This window comes from Bubalus kerabau, chromosome 3 (assembly GCF_029407905.1).
Source record: "Bubalus kerabau isolate K-KA32 ecotype Philippines breed swamp buffalo chromosome 3, PCC_UOA_SB_1v2, whole genome shotgun sequence".
NCBI classification, from domain to species: domain Eukaryota; kingdom Metazoa; phylum Chordata; class Mammalia; order Artiodactyla; family Bovidae; genus Bubalus; species Bubalus kerabau.
In genome coordinates this window covers 95,136,568-95,155,742 of record NC_073626.1, presented here as the reverse complement: position 1 = coordinate 95,155,742, position 19,175 = coordinate 95,136,568, and positions in this window count along the sequence as shown.

The window sequence follows — 19,175 nt, the reverse complement described above, 5'->3', positions numbered from 1 at the left end:
AGTCTTGCTCTTCCAGGCCTTTCTTGAAGCTAAATTCCAATCAGTTAATCGTAAGAGTATACTATGGCCTTCCCAGGTGGCTCAATGGTAAAGAATCTGCCTGTAATGAAGGAGACATGGATTCAATCCTTGGGTCAGGAAGATCCCCTGGAGAAGGAAATGGCAACCCGTTCCACGATTCTTGCCTGGGAAAACTCATGGACAAAGGGGCCTGGTGGGCTACAGTCCATAGGTTTGAAAAGAGTCAGACATGACCGAACACACATGCATACATGAGAGTACATAATACCTGTAATGTTTATAATATGCCAGGAAATGTTCTAAGCACTTTACCTATATCAACTCATTAAATCTTCACAAGAACACTATGATATAACTAGTATTAGTGTAGTCTTCTTTATTTTACTAGTATCACACTTGAAGAATCACTTCATTATGTAACAAACTATCCCTTTGTGTTTGCTAGTTTTTAGCTTATATAATTATGTTTTAAAATTGTCTTTATGTAGGGAAAAAAAAACCTAGATTCACATGAGTGATGTAAACTGAGACTTCTCAGATAGTTTGAAAATAGCATTTTTGAATTAAATAAGAGCTCTTCTGTAATGTCTCATACCAGACACATACTTGCTGTCTTTCTTTTCAACTAATCCTTTTCCAAAATTCTGTCCAGGCAACTCTATTCTACTATCTCTCTTGTTCTAATTTTTTTATTATCCCAGAAGGAATAATTTTCTAAATATTTCACATATGAAAAATGTTAAGTTTTGTTCCCAAAATAAGGGATATAAAAGATTTCAGAACTTTCATAAAAGTGGTAGGAAACCTATGAAACTGAGTTTCCTCTAAAAGAGTTCCCCTGCCAAGTTTATCGGAGAAGGCAAAGGCACCCCACTCCAGTACTCTTGCCTGGAAAATCCCATGGATGGAGGAGCCTGGTAGGCTGCAGTCCATGGGGTCGCTAAGAGTCGGACAGTACTGAAGTGACTTAGCAGCAGCAGCAGCAGCCAAGTTTATGATTGACTTGTCCCAATTCAAATCTTTACTCTTTTGTGTTGTTCCCTTTCTTGTTCCCCTCTGACCTCAGTCCTGTGCTAACTGAGCCATAAGCAACCAGAGTCAGATGTCTAAAATCACTGTTGTCTATAACATCGTTAACATACAAATTCAGGTTGTTTCTCTAAGGCAAGATGAGCTTACAGATGCCTGGGTCAGGGACAACCAGACCAGAGACTTGTAAACCATAGACATGCTGACTCCTAAAACTATGATCAAGAAATGTCACAAGACCATGACTAACCCAGCTTCTTCATTCTTCCCTTAAAAACCCCCTAAGTCAAAGATCAGGTTGGAGTAGATTTGAAACTTGTCTCCCTCTTTGATTGGTGTCCTGCAAAAAGCCCTTTGCTGCAAATACCTGCTGTCAGAGCTTTGCTTTCTCTACTGTGGGCACAGGAGTCCATTGCTCAGGTTCACCTAGAAACTGCAGTTGTTTCTGCTTTGTCATTAATTACCTACCTCACATGACCTCTATTTCTTCATCTGTAAAAGAAGAGTGTTGAACTAAGTCTGTTTCCTTTGTCCTAATCCTGTGTATGGACACAAAATGGAGGGCCAACAATCTCCCATCAGAGATCAGATTAGAGGCCCTACTGCTGAGCCACTTTATGATGTTGCAAGGATACCTGAAGCTTTCTTGTTACTAAAAAGGAGGAAACAAAGGAGAACTCTGCTAGAAGTCTACTCATCATAAATCTATGCAATGGGGACAGGGGACAGTTAATCTCCTTTTCCTATTAATAGATACAGATGCCTAGGGGTTTAACATTTTCCTACTAGCTTAATAAGGAGAAAAAGATTGAAAGGGAGGCAGACAGAGATGCCTAATTGCATAGCTAGCAGCTATGACAGTGTTGCTCAAAGGGACACACTCAAAAACCAAGAAAAAAAGGCAAAATGGTAATTCAGCATAGCGCATGCCAGCAACTTGCCCCAAAGGGAATTAAAAGCAAATCATTCTGATCTGTTTTGCTGCATCTCTAGAAACACATTCAATTAAAACGCCAGATGAACTTTCAGTTACCATCATGCCTGCCCAGCAATAGAAAACAAAGCTAAACATGTATTGGTCTCCCTGAATATGCCATGGGATAACAACTACAAGAATAACAAAAAAGAGAGAGAAAAAAAGCTAAATGCCCCTGGTTTAACAAAACCATTGTGTTTTTCAGTTCAGGAAGCTATCAAGTCTCATTAGGCTTATATGTTTCCTGGACTTTTGAAGACAGGAAGCTTATGAGAGGGAAAGGGCCTCTTCATATGTCTGTAAAATGAAAAACATTTCATACATGTGTATTGCAGTTTTTCTAGTTCCATTTCTAAACTAAAAAGATTTTTATCACATCTGAAGTACAACACCATAGAAGTTACTTCAGTTCAGTTCAGTTCAGTTGCTCAGTCGTGTCCAACTCTTTGCGACCCCATGAATCACAGCACACCAGGCCTCTCTGTCCATCACCAACTCCCGGAGTTCACCCAGACTCACGTCCATCGAGTCAGTGATGCCATCCAGCCATCTCATCCTCTGTCATCCCCTTCTCCTCCTGCCCCCAATCCCTCCCAGCATCAGTCTTTTCCAATGAGTCAACTCTTCTCATGACATGGCCAAAGTACTGGAGTTTCAGCTTCAGCATCATTCCTTCCAAAGAAATTCCAGGGCTGATCTCCTTCAGAATGGACTGGTTGGATCTCCTTGCAGTCCAAGGGACTCTCAAGAGTCTTCTCCAACACCACAGTTCAAAAGCATCAATTCTTCGGCGCTCAGCCTTCTTCACAGTCCAACTCTCACATCCATACATGACCACTGGAAAAACCATAGCCTTGACTAGATGGACCTTTGTTGACAAAGTAATGTCTCTGCTTTTGAATATGCTATCTAGGTTGGTCATAACTTTCCTTCCAAGGAGTAAGCGTCTTTTAATTTCATGGCTGCAGTCACCATGTGCAGTGATTTTGGAGACCAGAAAAATACAGTCTGACACTGTTTCCACTGTTTCCCCATCTATTTCCCATGAAGTGATGGGACCGGATGCCATGATCTTCATTTTCTGAATGTTGAGCTTTAAGCCAACTTTTTCACTCTCCTCTTTCACTTTCATGAAGAGGCTTTTTAGTTCCTCTTCACTCTCTGCCATAAGGGTGGTGTCATCTGCATATCTGAGGTTATTGATATTTGTCCCAGCAATCTTGATTCCAGCTTGTGTTTCTTCCAGTCCAGCATTTCTCATGATGTACTCTGCATATAAGTTAAATAAGCAGGGTGATAATATACAACCTTGACGTACTCCTTTTCCTATTTGGAACCAGTCTGTTGTTCCGTGTCCAGTTCTAACTGTTGCTTCCTGACCTGCATACAGCTTTCTCAAGAGGCAGGTCAGGTGGTCTGGGTTCTTCAAATAATTTGTTCCTGGAGGGGAAACACAATGCCCTGAAAACAACATGTAAATTAAGAAGAAATGAAAGTTATGTAAAAGAGGCCAAATCGTACACACTGAATGAATTTATCTTTGAAGAACTTTTGCTGAATGGTGTTTATTAAGTTTCTATTCTGATATTACAGATAATGTCTTAAGAAACCACACTGTGAAAAACCTAATTTATACCTGGGTGTTACCCAGTAATTTGCAATTGAACAGTCTGTTTTGAAACCTTACTATGAGCCAGGTCTACTACTAGACACTGAGAACAGGTATGAAAAGATCATTGCTTTAACCTAAGTAAGGTAGTAAGGAATCAAGGCTGTTGCTTACAAATAACAAAACCTCTGTTTAACTTCTTGCATTTCCCCAGAGAAGGAAAATATGTTAAAAAAAAAAAAAAGTGTGTATGAATCCTTGGAAGCCCTGAGTTAACTGCTGCTGCTGGTGCTGCTAAGTCATGTCCGACTCTGTGTGACCCCACAGACGGCAGCCCACCAGGCTCCGCCGTCCCTGGGATTCTCCAGGCAAGAATACTGGATTGGGTTGCCATTTCCTTCTCCAATGTATGATAGTGAAAAATGAAAGTGAAGTCGCTCAGCTGTGTCCGGCTCCTAGCGACCCCATGGACTGCAGCCTACCAGGCTCCTCTGTCCATGGGATTTTCCAGGCAAGAGTACTGGAGTGGGTTGCCATTGCCTTCTCCGTGAGTTAACTAATATCTGCTATAACTTTAACAATGGTTCATGTAATTTAGTACAAATATGAGATTGGCCTCAGGCTGTTTAAGAGTCAAGGAACAGATGACGGAAGTCCTAGCATTTTAGCATAAGTTTTTTAGAACACTTTCGACTTCTCAAAATATTACCAAAATGTTTGCTAAAGTGGTTGCCTTAATCCACACACACAAGCCATGTAAGAGTTTCTGTTGCTCCACTTTCTAGCCAACAGTTAACATCATCAGACATTTAGAGTTTTGCCAATAGGATAGGTATGAAATTATAAAACATATGGTTTTATTTTGCATTTTTCCATTTAATAGTGAGGCTGAGGATCTTTTATGGTTATTTCATTTTCAGTTTTCCTAATTTCACCTTCTGTGATGTCCGTTCATATCTTTTGTCTATTTTGTGTTTGGATGTTAAACACTGTATTTGTATTCCTCTAATGGTTACTTAAAAATTTTTCTATATTTACGAAGTTTAAAGCAAACCAATAATATAAATATTTTTGTGAATAATAAAAAACCTTGAAAATGTCTTATATCTATCCTGTCAGTCCTAACTTAAATGTTATTGTTGTCCAGTGTTTCAGTTCTTCCCAACTTTTGATCCCCAAATAGATGTTATTTGTTATTTAATTCAATTCCTCTTTGATTACATCTTAGTAATTACTTTCTCATTCTTTGTTCACATTGCTGTGTTGAATGTTAAATATTTCTAAAAGATTATCTCCACATTTTCCTTATTCTTGAAGTACATTGTTTAGAAATTTCTTTAGAGAAAGTCTATTGATGCTAAACTTAGCTTCATTTGTCTGAAAATGTCTTAATTTACCCCTGTATCACAATGAAAGTCTTTAGTTCATCCATGTTTTTCAATAAGAATCTAAATGAATATATTTTCACTTGACTTTTTTGTAGCATCTTAAAAATACTTTTCTCTATCTTTTGTCTTCTGCTGTTATTCAGTTCAGTTCAGTTCAGTTGCTCAGTCATGTCCCACTCTTTGCAACCCCATGAACCACAGCATGCCAGGCCTCCCTGTCCATCACCAACTCCCGGAGTTCACTCAAACTCACGTCCATCAAGTCAGTGATGCCATCCAGCCATCTCATACTCTATCGTCCCCTTTTCCTCCTGCCTCCAATCCCTCTCAGCATCAGAGTCTTTTCCAATGAGTCAACTCTTCTCATGAGGTGGCCAAAGTACTGGAGTTTCAGCTTTAGCATCATTCCTTCCAAAGAAATCCCAGGGCTGATCTCCTTCAGAATGGACTGGTTGGATCTCCTTGCAGTCCAAGGGACTCTCAAGAGTCTTCTCCAACACCACAGTTCAAAAGCATCAATTCTTCGGCGCTCAGCCTTCTTCACAGTCCAACTCTCACATCCATACATGACCACTGGAAAAACCATAGCCTTGACTAGACGGACCTTTGTTGGCAAAGTAATGTCTCTGCTTTTGAATATGCTATCTAGGTTGGTCATAACTTTTCTTCCAAGGAGTAAGCGTCTTTCAATTTCATGGCTGCAATCACCATCTGCAGTGAATTTGGAGCCCCAAAAATAAAGAAGTCTGACACTGTTTCCACTATTTCCCCATCTATTTCCCATGAAGTAATGGGACCAGATGCCAGGTGGTCTGGTATTCCCATCTCTTTCAGAATTTTCCACAGTTTATTGTGATCCACATAATCAAAGGCTTTGGCATAGTCAATGAAGCAGAAATAGATGTTTTTCTGGAACTCCCTTGCTTTTTCGATGATCCAGCGGATGTTGGCAATTTGATCTCTGGTTCCTCTGCCTTTTCTAAAACCAGCTTGAACACCTGGAAGTTCATGGTTCATGTATTGCTGAAGCCTGGCTTGGAGAATTTTGAGCATTAGTTCACTAGCATGTGAGATGAGTGCAATTGTGGGGTAGTTTGAGCATTCTTTGGCATTGCCTGTCTTTGGGATTGGAAATGGTCTTTAGCTTCTATTTTAAGGATCTGATTTTTATGGGGCATACCATCTACCCAATCTTGCTTGATTTCAAAGTCTAGTTTCCTGTTCATAGTGTGGCTGTTAAATCAGAAATTTCTCAACTATGGATACTGGTGTATCTCTGAAAACAGATTAAAATTCTTGTTTCCACTCCCTTGTTATTTTTCACCCCTGGGCATATCACTTAATTTGGGAGAATGTTTGTTGTATTTGTTCTAGTATTTCTAGATATCTTATAGTTGGAAGAATTTTTAATCAATCCTGATTCCTAAGTTATCAGAATAGATACCAGTCTTAGGTGTTCCATTTTTTTCTTTTATTTATTTTTTTAAATTTTATTTTATTTTTAAACTTTACATAATTGTATTAGTTTTGCCAAATATCAAAATGAATCCGCCACAGGTATACATATGTTCCCCACCCTGAACCCTCCTCCCTCCTCCCTCCCCATACCATCCCTCTGGGTCGTCCCAGTGCACTAGCCCCAAGCATCCAGTATCGTGCATCAAACCTAGACTGGCAACTCGTTTCATACATGATATTTTACATGTTGTTCTAGTATTTCTAGATATCTTATAGTTGGAAGAATTTTTAATCAATCCTGATTCCTAAGTTATCAGAATAGATACCAGTCTTATGTGTTTCATTTAAAAAAGTAATCACATTTGGGGTGTGTGTGTGTGTGTGTGCGCACACACACACATGTGCTCAGTTGCTCAGTCTGACTCTTTGTGGCCCCATGGACTGTAGTCCACCAGGCTCCTCTGTTTATGGAATTCCCAGGCAAGAATACTAGAGTGGGTTGTTATTTCCTACTCCAGGGGATCTTCCCCACTCAGAGACTGAACCCACATCTCTTGCATCTCCTCCCTTGGCAGGCAGATTCTTTACCACCAACACCACCTGGGATGTCTAATCATATCAGGAAGTGTATCTAAATATGGAAGTGTTCAGAAGCAACAGAATGTAATGTCAGGTACTAACTGCTTGGATCCTCACTCTGATCTTATCACTTAGTTTATGGTCTTTGATACATTGCCTAACCTTTCTCTGCCTTGATCGCCTCATCTGTAAAATGAGGATGATGACTTATGGATTACACTAAGAACTGAGTCAGTAAGACCAGCATTGCTTATGTGTGCATTAAGTTTTAAATAAATATTACTTAATCAGCACATCTTTTGTAAGTAGAATCACTAAAATACTTGCATAGGAGTTGAAAATGAAATTATCATCTATTGTACAGCTGGTCTGAATGAGGCACTATGTATCTTTGCTACTATGGTGACAAACATAATTCTCACAAGTCTATTATGTATGCATGTATATTTTATTCCTATTATACCTGTGAAGAAAATTGCTCACCCCTAATTCACACAAGCTGGAATCAAGATTGCTGGGACAAATATCAATAACCTCAGATATGCAGATGACACCACCCTTATGGCAGAGAGTGAAGAGGAACTAAAAAGCCTCTTAATGAAGGTGAAAGTGGGGAGTGAAAAAGTTGGCTTAAAGCTCAACATTCAGAAAACGAAGATCATGGCATCTGTCCCATGACTTCATGGGAAATAGATGGGGAAACAGGGGAAACAGTGTCAGACTTTATTTTTTTGGACTCCAAAATCACTGCAGATGGTGACTGCAGCCATGAAATTAAAAGACGCTTACTCCTTGAAAGGAAAGTTATGACCAACCTAGATAGCATATTCAAAAGCAGAGACATTACTTGGCCGACAAAGGTCCGTCTAGTCAAGGCTATGGTTTTTCCAGTGGTCATGTATGGATGTGAGAGTTGGACTGTGAAGAAGGCTGAGCGCCGAAGAATTGATGCTTTTGAACTGTGGTGTTGGAGAAGACTCTTGAGAGTCCCTTGGACTGCAAGGAGATCAACCAGTCCATTCTGAAGGAGATCAGCCCTGGGATTTCTTTGGAAGGAATGATGCTAAAGCTGAAACTCCAGTACTTTGGCCACGTCATGCAAAGAGTTGACTCATTGGAAAAGACTCTGATGCTGGGAGGGATTGGGGGCAGGAGGAGAAGGGGACGACAGAGGATGAGATGGCTGGATGGCATTACTGACTCAATGGACATGAGTCTGGGTGAACTCCGGGAGTTGGTGATGGACAGGGAGGCCTGGCATGCTGCGATTCATGGGGTTGCAAAGAGTCGGACACAACTGAGCAACTGAACTGAACTGAATTCACACAGCTTCTGCATAGTTTAGTAAGAATGAAATCCAGGTTTGTCTTGCTCCAGAATTTAAATCTGACAACAGATTTAAGTTCAAGTCTAGACTCCATCAGTTACCAATATCCAATACTCATACTTTCTATGTGCCAATTACTGTTTAGGAGAATTTGACTCATCTCTTTACCATAATAAAGGTGTGAAAAATGTACTATCATTTTCATCACTCCATTTTATGAATGGGAAAATTAGAGAATAGAGAGTTTGAGTAACTTTCATGAGTCATTCAGTAAATGCAAAGTAGAGAAAAATTTGAACCCAGAGTGTCTAGTTCTCAAGTCCATACTTTACTAATCTGTGCTATAGAACTTGTTCAAGCATGCTATTCTGCCTGAACATTAGCTTCCTTATCTCTAATATGAAGATTAATGTACTTTAAGAGATTTTTGTGAGAGGATTTAATAACATCATACGGATGAAAGGTTTTTTTTTAACTATAGCACCTTCAAATGAAGGTTTTTACATGACAGATTTTTGTACTATAGGCAACAATTTAAGCTCATAAAATGAATAAATTGAAATCTTGATAGCTTAATGTTTACTTTGGATTTTCTTCCAAAAGAGATTGTCAACATTGAGATGATAATTTCATCAGCTTTTGTGAAAAAATTGAATTTCATCAGAGTGATCCCATCCTGACTATCATTTATAAATATTTACTTACGTCTTCCCCTTTCATTATAACAATGACTAATCACACATCAATTGATCTTGATTATATGAGTGATTTACAAAACATTGAATTATTTTACATGATTGAGGGTTTGGATATTGAAGGGAGTTGAAAATTGACAAAAGAGGCACCTGTAAATGGAAGAGATTAGAAATTGTACTGTTCATGTTTGACATTTGGGGCCCAAACATAGATATGGATATAAGTATCTGCATAAACTTCTAATTCCAGTCCCTTCAACTTTCCATGATATGAAGTATTTATACAGATATCACTACTGCTGCTTTGTCGCTAAATTGTCTCCAACTCTCTTGCTATCCCATGGACCGTAGACTGCCAGGCTCTGTCCATGGGATTCTCTAGGCAAGAATACTGGAGTGGGTTGCCATTTCCTTCTCCAGGGGATCTTCCCAATCCAGGGATTAAAGGTCAATTATAATAGTGTTAAGCTGCAAGGCACCCATCAGAAAACTGATAAAACACCTTGATTATGATGCAAGCAATTATGAATATAAACAATAGCAGTTTATAGAATAGGTATGAAATTCCTCTTTTATATACTTTACAGTAATCGTAAATCAGGCAGCTCACTAGGGCATAGTCCTTTTTCTAAATGACTCATTAGAGTGAAATAGTTAAAAATAAGTGTTTTGTCTGAAACAGTTTCTTCAAGGGGAGAAGTTTCTTCATTTAAACTGAAAACTTAATGTACTTCTCTGTTCTTTTGTTAGCATTTTCTTACAATTTTTACTACTCTTTATATTACTATGTGTGACACTATTTCCCCAATATGCATGACTGTAAAAACTAAATGAAGTTTTTAAGCATAACAATGTATCTAAGCTGTATTTTCATTCCTATAGAAAGATATCTGCCTTTTTAATTGAATGACCATGTAATATTTCACAGTAACATGATCAAATGCCATTCTCCTATTAATAAACTTTTAGGCTATTACTATAATTTTTCCATTAGAAGTAATGTGACGATAAGCATGTTTGTATTTTTGTGAACATGCGACTGTTTGTATACAATCCTAAATAATGGAGTTTCTGGGATAAAAGCAATGCCCATGTTAAATATAACAGATACTGCTAACCTTCTCACCAAAAACTTATGCCAATATACATACAAATATAAGCAAGTGAAGGAAGAGGATTTCTCCCCATCCTGCCAAGATTCTCAGTCTATTTTAAGAAAAATTTGAAGAATGTGGTTGTATTTCTTTCTCCACACTCCTTATTTACTTAGGTGTAAGTGATTTACAGCATTAGTTTCAGGAACACAACATAGTGATTAGATATTTTTACAGTACAAATGATCACCACAATAATTTTATCTTTTACCATACAAAATTACTGATATTATTTACTGCTTTTCCTGTGCTGTATTGAATCCTGTGACTTATTTATTTTATAACCGAAAGTCTGTACCTCTTAATTTCCCTCACCTATTTCACTCATCCTCCCAACCCTCTCCCCTTTTGCAGATGAGTTTCTTTCTGTTTTTGTCACTTTTGTTTGTAAGTTTCGTTTTTAAAATTCCAAAAATAAGTGAAATCATATGTTATTCATCTTTCTGTTTCTAACTTATTTTGCTTAGCATAATACTTTCTGGGTCTGTTTATGTTGTCACAAATGGGAAGGTTTCATTCTTTTTTAGGGCTGAGTGATATTCCATTGCATGTGTATATATATATATATATATATATACACACATACACACACACACACCATGTCTTTTTTATCCATTCATTTATCCATGGACACTTAGGTTGCTTCCATATCTTATCTATTCAGAACAATGCTGCAATAAACACAGGGACACATATATCTTTTCAAATTTGTATTTTTGTTTTCTCTGGAAAAATACTGATAAGTAGCATTGCTGGATCATATATTAGTTATATTTTTAATTTTTTAAGAATCTCCATACTGCTTTTCATAGTGGCTGTGTCAATTTCAGTTCAGTTCAGTCACTCAGTCATGTCCAACTCTCCGAGACCCCATGAATCACAGCACGCCAGGCCTCCTTGTTCATCACCAACTCCTGGAGTTCACTCAAACTCATGTCCATCGAGTCAGTCATGCCATCCAGCCACCTCAACCTCTATCGTCCCCTTCTCCTCCTGCCCCCAATTCCCCCCAGCATGAGAGTCTTTTCCAATGAGTCAACTCTTCGCATGAGGTGGCCAAAGTACTGGAGTTTCAGCTTTAGCAGCATTCCTTCCAAAGAACACCCAGGACTGATCTCCTTTAGAATGGACTGGTTGATCTCCTTGCAGTCCAAGGGACTCTCAAGAGTCTTCTCCAACACCAGAGTTCAAAAACATCAATTCTTCGGTGCTCACAGTCCAACTCTCACATCCATACATGACCACTGGAAAAACCATAGCCTTGACTAGATGGACCTTTGTTGGCAAAGTAATGTCTCTGCTTTTGAATATGCTATCTAGGTTGGTCATAACTTTCCTTCCAAGGAGTAAGCGTCTTTTAATTTCACGGCTGCAGTCACCATCTGCAGTGATTTTGAAGCCCCAAAATATAAAGTCTGACAGTTTCCACTGTTTCCCCATCTATTTCCCATGAAGTGATGGGACCAGATGCCATAATCTTCGTTTTCTGAATGTTGAGCTTTAAGCCAACTTTTTCACTCTCCTCTTTCAGCAAGAGGCTTTTTAGTTCCTCTTCACTCTCTGTCATAAGGGTGGTGTCATCTGCATACCTGAGGTTATTGATATTTCTCCTGGCAATCTTGATTCCAGTTTGTGCTTCTTTCAGCCCCGAGTTTCTCATGATGTACTCTGCATATAAGTTAAATAAGCAGGATGACTATATACAGCCTTGCCTTGACGTACTCCTTTTCCTATTTGGAACCAGTCAGTTAATTCCATGTCCAGTTCTAATCACTCAAATAGTGAAGAAGGGTTCCTATTTTTCCACATCATCATCAACATTTGTTATATGTTGTCTTTTTGATGGTAGTCATCTGACAGATTTGAGGTGATATCTCATTGGGGTTTTGATTTGCATTTCTCTGATGATTAAAGAGTATGAAGACTGTAGGATTGTATTTGAATTACTTTTTAGTACTGCAATTTGATTTGTCTCTCAAGAAAAAGAGAATAAAAATCAACTTATATAGAGCAAACCATGGATAGTGCTCACACTTATTATCCAGACACAGCAAAATATATCTACTGCTATTCATTTAAATAGACATTTTAAAATTGTCCTTATTTATATATTTATATATTCATGAACATCTATTATTTAATAAAGAAAAACCTGCTTTCCAGTTTCCAAGAAGTAAAAGATAAAATAGAAGTTACATAAAAGGAGAGATGAGAAAGAGGTTTTCAGAGACTAAAATGATTTTTAAAACCTAGAATAGCTCCTGGCCTTAGAAAATTGAGTAATTTGTGCAAAAAAAATATGTTCTACCTTTGGTACTTGATTAATAGTATAAACACTAAAGACCAGTTAACACAGTATAAGAATACATGTTATAGTGGTTTCCAAATATGTCACTAATTTCTCTTGAAAACCACTTTACATTTTAGAAGCACCGGCTATGAATAAATGTTTCTATAGTATCCTTACTTTCAGGATTTTAGAGGTATTAATAACAACTTTGTCACACTTGCAAGTGGGTAAATATTACATAAAGTTGCTAAATAATTTTATGTAGTATTAGTTTCATCAAATAAGTTTTAATGAAATATGTTTGAGCTACAAATGGAGTGTATCAAGTACATTACATTTCATAAACTTTGTTTTAAAATTTTATTCTGTATGAGAATTCCTTGGTGGTCCAACAATTAGGATGCCAGGCTTCCAATGCAGGGGGCACAGTTTCATCTCTGGTTGGAAAACTAAAATTTTGCATGCCACATGGCTTGAACAATTTGTTTTTTTATTTTGTAAACTAAAATACTAAACAAAATCCCCCAAACAATATAACAAATATAGCTCTTCCCTAAAAAGATAGTATTATTAATATTTGGTGAAATTAAAATCCAGTATTTTTTAGAAGAAATAAAACTGTGCTCACATAAAGGATTAACTTGTCAAATCAGACTAATAAGAATCATATTTAATCAAGAGAAACAAACTTTCACTGGTGCTGCAGTCTACATGTGTCTAATAACTGGAATGGTTCTATAACTTCTGGATTTCATCAGTGTTTCTATTTCTTGTGGACTTATGTTTTCATAAGTTGAAATTTTCCAGGAATTTGTCAATTTCATCAATATACATTTTCAAATTTCTTGTTGTAATGTTGTGCATAGTAGTATTTTGATATATTTACAATGTTTAAAGTTCTGTAGTACTATACCTTTTCTATTCCTGAAATTGTTTCATGGTGATCTTGTTTCTTCATCAGTTTTGCCACAGGTGTGTACATTTTACTTATATCATCAAAAAAATTAATTTATAGCTTTGTGAATCTTTTATTATATATTTGTTTCCATTTTGTTATTTTTTTAACCTAATACAATGTAAATGCTGTGTAAATAGTTGCAAATATTATTGTGAATGCCATGGGAATAGTTGCCAGTGTGCAGCAAATTCAAATTTTATTTATTGGAAATTCCTGAAAATTTGGGGGGGATAGTTTTGATCTACAGTTGAATCTGAGGATACAGAACACACAACGGTATTTGCATTGGTATTGTACACTTCAGTTCACTTCAGTCGCTCAGTCGTGTCTGACTCTTTGCGACCCCATGAATTGCAGCACGCCAGACCTCCCTGTCCATCACCAACTCCCGGAGTTCACTCAAACTCATGTCCATCGAGTCGGTAATGCCATCCAGCCATCTCATCCTCTGTCGTCCCCTTTTCCTCCTGCCCCCAATCCCTCCCAGCATCAGAGTCTTTTCCAATGAGTCAACTCCTTGCATGAGGTGGCCAAAGTATTGGAGTTTCAGCTTTAGCAGCAGTCCTTCCAAAGAACACCCAGGACCAATCCCCTTTAGGATGGACTGGTTGGATCTCCTTGCATCTAAGGGACTCTCAAGAGTCTTCTCCAACACCACAGTTCAAAAGCATCAATTCTTCAGCATGCAGCTTTCTTCACAGTCCAACTCTCACATCCATATATGACCACTGGAAAAACCATAGCCTTGACTAGACGGACGTTTGTTGGCAAAGTAGTGTATCTGCTTTTGAATATGCTATCTAGGTTGGTCATAACTTTCCTTCCAAGGAGTAAGCGCCTTTTAATTTCATGGCTGTAGTCACCATCTGCAGTGATTTTGGAGCCCCCCAAAATAAAGTCTGACACTGTTTCCACTGTTTCTCCATCTATTTCCCATGAAGTGAACTTAGCTCTAGTCATATTTTCTTCATATTTTCTTCATATTTTCTAGCTTAATTTCATTATGTTCAAAGAACTTTTAATGAATAGGATTCCACCATGTAACTGTACACATCTATTTACTCTTTCTGTGGTTCACACCTGGATACGCACAGATTTGTGTGTGTGTGTGTTTATTCTCCAGGTTTGTGGATTTATCTTTAAACTTGTATAACTGTAATCTTATAAACCTTGATAATTTATATAATTTTGTGCATAGCATATATAACATATGATATTCATTTAGCTTTATTTTACTATAAACATTTATTCATTTATTTTAAATCTGTTTTTAAATGCACGTGACATTTATGCCACGTGCATGCTCTGTCACTTCAGTTGTGTCCGACCCTTTGCGATCTCATGGACTGTAGCCTGCCAGGCTCGTCTGTCCTTGGGATTCTCCAGGCAAGAATACTAGAATGGATTGACATTTCCTTCTCCAGGGGATCTTCCAGATCCAGGGATCAAATCCGGCCCTTTTATATCTCCTGCATTGGCAGCCAGGTTCTTTATCTGTGGCACCACCTGGGAAGTCCATAGCATACATAACTTTATACATAATATATGATATTCATTTAGCTTTATATTACTCTAAACATTTTCTTCATTTATTTTAAATCTGTTTTATTAGGTACATATAAATTTAACCTAGTTATATCTTCTGGTTAACTGAAACTTGGGATCTGGTCTATTTGTTTAGAGAGTTCATGGAGATTGTTTTTCTCCTTTGTTAATTTTTTTTTCATTTCTAATATATCTAAATGGTAAATTTTCTTATACACCCATTCTTACTTTCTTGATTTTTAATCCCCCTTTTCTTATTATAAAGAAACCTTTCCATATTTATCTCTTTGACAGTTTGTGCCTAAATCACATCTGTGAAGTCTCCTTTGTCACTTAAGGTAACATCCACAGGGATTACGATGTGGACATATTTGGGGTGGAGGCATTACTTGGTGCATTAAGCCCATTTTGGGGGCTGCCCTCATAGCTTATTTGGTAAAGAATCCACCTGCAATGCAAGAGACCCTGGTTTGATTCCTGGGTCGGGAATATCCCCTGGAGAAGGGATAGGCTACCCACTCCAGTATTCTTGGGTTTCCCTTGTGGCTCAGCTGGTAAAGAATCCGCCTGCAGTGCAGGAGACCTGGGTTTGATCCCTACTTGGGAAGATCCCCTGCAGAAGGGAAAGGCTACCCACTACATTATTCTGGCCTTAAGAATTCCATGGACTGTATAGTCCATGGGGTCACAAAGAGTCGGACATGACTGAGCGACCTTCACTTTTCAAGTCCACTTTGTTTCATTCATCTATTCCTCTAAGGTACTATCTTATTTACTGTATATAATAGATCTTGTTATGTGGTAGAATGAGTATGAGAATTGTTCTTCGAAAGTGTCTGTTATTCTTTGCCCTTTACATTTACATTTTATGATTATTGACTTGTCAATTTTCACACATATATATACCTACTGAAATTTTCTTTTGATTGCAAAACATCTATAAATGAATTTGGCAAAATGTGGCACCTTTATATTTTTGTCTCCAATTATTGCATAGATTTACAAGGTACATTTAGATTTTCTCTATTAATAATTCTATTAAACTTAGCTAAACTTCTATAGGTCAAGGTCATTCAGTGTATGCACACTTTGTTTTAGAACATCAAATATACCTGATTCCAGTTACACATGAACTTACTGATGGACTGTTAACTTGAAATACTTCCTAGTGGTAATCAATTTACTTGTGCTACCATCTTTGCTATTCACTAACTTGCTGAGACCAACCTTCTTTCTTAGATCTTAGTCCCTAGCTTTATTCTTTTCATTTGTATTTATTCTTAGTGTTTCATTCCTGATGAGTATAAAGGAAACCAAAGACTCTCAGCATAGTTATAAAACAAGAAAAGCCTTATTTGTAAAGAAGCGATGCAGACATATTTTTCAGAATGTAAAATGTTAATTTAGAGGCTGCAGCTTCACTACCTGCACTAAACATGTCTAGAGATGCCAGGGACTTTTAAACATATTTTAAATGATTTATCTCCTGTATTGAGTTGGGTTCCCTAGAAGCAGATTGAAATGAGTATTTGTGTGCCTGAAAGAGATTTGCTAAGGGAGCAATATTCAGCAACACCTCTATGGGAATTAGTAGCACTAGATAGGACAGAAGTAACAAAACAAGTTTTTGGTGTCAGGTTAAGTCCAGCCATGAGTTTGAGCAAGCTCAGGAAGTTGGTGATGGACAGGAAAGCCTGGCCTGCTACAGCCCATGGTGTGCAAAGAGTTGGACAGGACTGAACAAGTGAACTGAACTGAACTGAACTGAACTGAAGTCCAGCCTCCACCTATTTCTCAATGAACTCTGGAACTTTCACTACAACACAGATTCTCTCCCAATACTGGTCAAGAGAGCAAAACCTGTAATCCCCACAAGTCTTTCATTGAATATATTGTATACCTTCAAGGCAGCTCCCTGAGAAGTGATTTTAATTACCCAGGGGCAAAACTCAGAAGTTACTGGAGAATTTACAAGTGTGAGCTTTGAGCAACACTTGTGACTGTTGAGGGATGGGAGTATTGAACAGGTGCAAAGGATTCCTATGGATGTGGTTAGGGGCCATCATCATATGTCACATCTTTATTCCCTTGAGAGCTCTCTTTTACATGAACCAATGCTTATAACAAATATCTATCTCATTATTAATCATGATTTCTTAGATTATACAATATTTTATTGTTTAGAATGAATCATAAGAAATTCTGCAGGTACACATAATTTTAGAATAATGTTCTTTGACTTATGTGGGCTTAAAAATTATATCTGGGAATCAAACATTTTCAAAGGAACAAACATTGAAGTTGTATTGTGAATTAAGGAGATAGTAATAGAATGAAGGGACTACAAAAGACACTTGTTAACTGTTTGCCATAATAATTTTCTTGCTTTTTCTTTTCTTCTTACACTATTTCCAAGCCTACCTTTATTGTGACTGAGTTATGACCAATAGGACGTGCATGGCAGTGATGTAAATGACTACCAATACTGGCCTATAAAACTCCCTCATTCAATCCTTCAGGTTTCATTACTTTGTGTGTGCTGGTTGGATGTCAATGTCTAGAGTGGCCTTATGGGACATGCATTCTAGATGCAGACCTTCCATCAGTCTGAATTCCTGAATCACTAAGAGCGCATACCCACTCCCTTGCCTCTAGCTGAATTTTAAATAAGCAAGGAATAAGCTTCAAAAATACAAAGTGGTAGAGATTTCAGGGTTTGCATAATATAGTGTTAGCTTATTTAACATGCATACCAAATTACACATTTTCAGCAACATATGGATTATAAAAATTGTTAAACATATTTGTGTATGACAATAAAACAATATTAAAATCCTTTCTAGCTTGCTATTATTAGAAACATACTTTTATTTATCTTTAAGATAGTAAATAGCATTGCTTAATAACTTGAAGCTAAATCTTTAACTTTGCATATTCTACCCTGGCCTTAATATAATTATTGAAGATGAAGAAAACAAGGAGTAATTTTAGAAAATGTAGAATGGGAACATTTTATGGGTTTTAAGAGTTTTGATGGTGGTTGTGAAATTTCTCCAAAAGTTCTTTTTTAAATTTACTTTAATTTGAGTTTCCTTATTTTTTTTTTTTTAATAATTGTTATAACAGAAAATGAACCTAGGCCACAATTGGTATTGGATCCATTTACTTTTCTACTCTGAGCTCACATAGCCAAGCTGCAAAACAACTTATCAGGGATAATCAAAAAATATCTATTCTTTCAGCTACAAATGTGATTATAGTAAACTCATCAGTTACCGAGGTGACCTTTTACTGGAATGGTTAAAGGAAGCATGATGCTCAAACGTAATATTTTATGTTTCTGATATTCTTCCAAAGCAAATAATTTTCAAGAAGGTAAAGTTTCATAGGAATTTTCTTCATATGAAAAATAGGAAGATTGATTAGTAACTCAATAACAGCCATTATCACAAGAGCTTGGTTTACTGGGGAGATTATCATCAATGAAGAGCAGATATAATTCAGACAGTCTTTGGGAAAGGGAAAACAAAGTGAAGGTCTAGGTTCAGTTTCTTTTTCTTTATATCCTAGGAATAAATGTGTTGTTTGTGAATAAACATCCTGCTGTGTCTGAATGGTGGAAATAAAGGAGTTCATCCATGGTGGAGGGTGGAACAGTATCAGAAGTTCTCACTGTAGACTGTGGCCAGGAGCAATCCTTTCTCAAAACAGATTCAGAACCTAGATGAATTTGTAATGACATTATCTTTAAGATATTTTATTTCTTGTAAGCCATGCTTACAAATCTGTTGTTTTTTTGGGAGGAGAGAGAGATTATATCTAACATGATAAAAGATGTGGTGCTATTACCTGGGTCATTGTGCTTTCAAAAAGAATATTATTTGAGGAATAATTTATCTCAGTCTTTCCTTCCTTTCCAGGCTACTATCTCCCAGGAACAAAATTGGGTTCCTAATTATGCTCAAGCATTATTTTTGAAACTCAGGAAATTAAATGTATGTTCTATTTTCAAAGGTCAAAGCATGTATACCTAACAATAAATATCTACTAAGCACCTATATAGTTAAAGCCATATTAGAAGAAACATTATATAATTCTAAATGTGTTTAAGTTTATATCCCATATTTAGATACGTGTGATACGAAC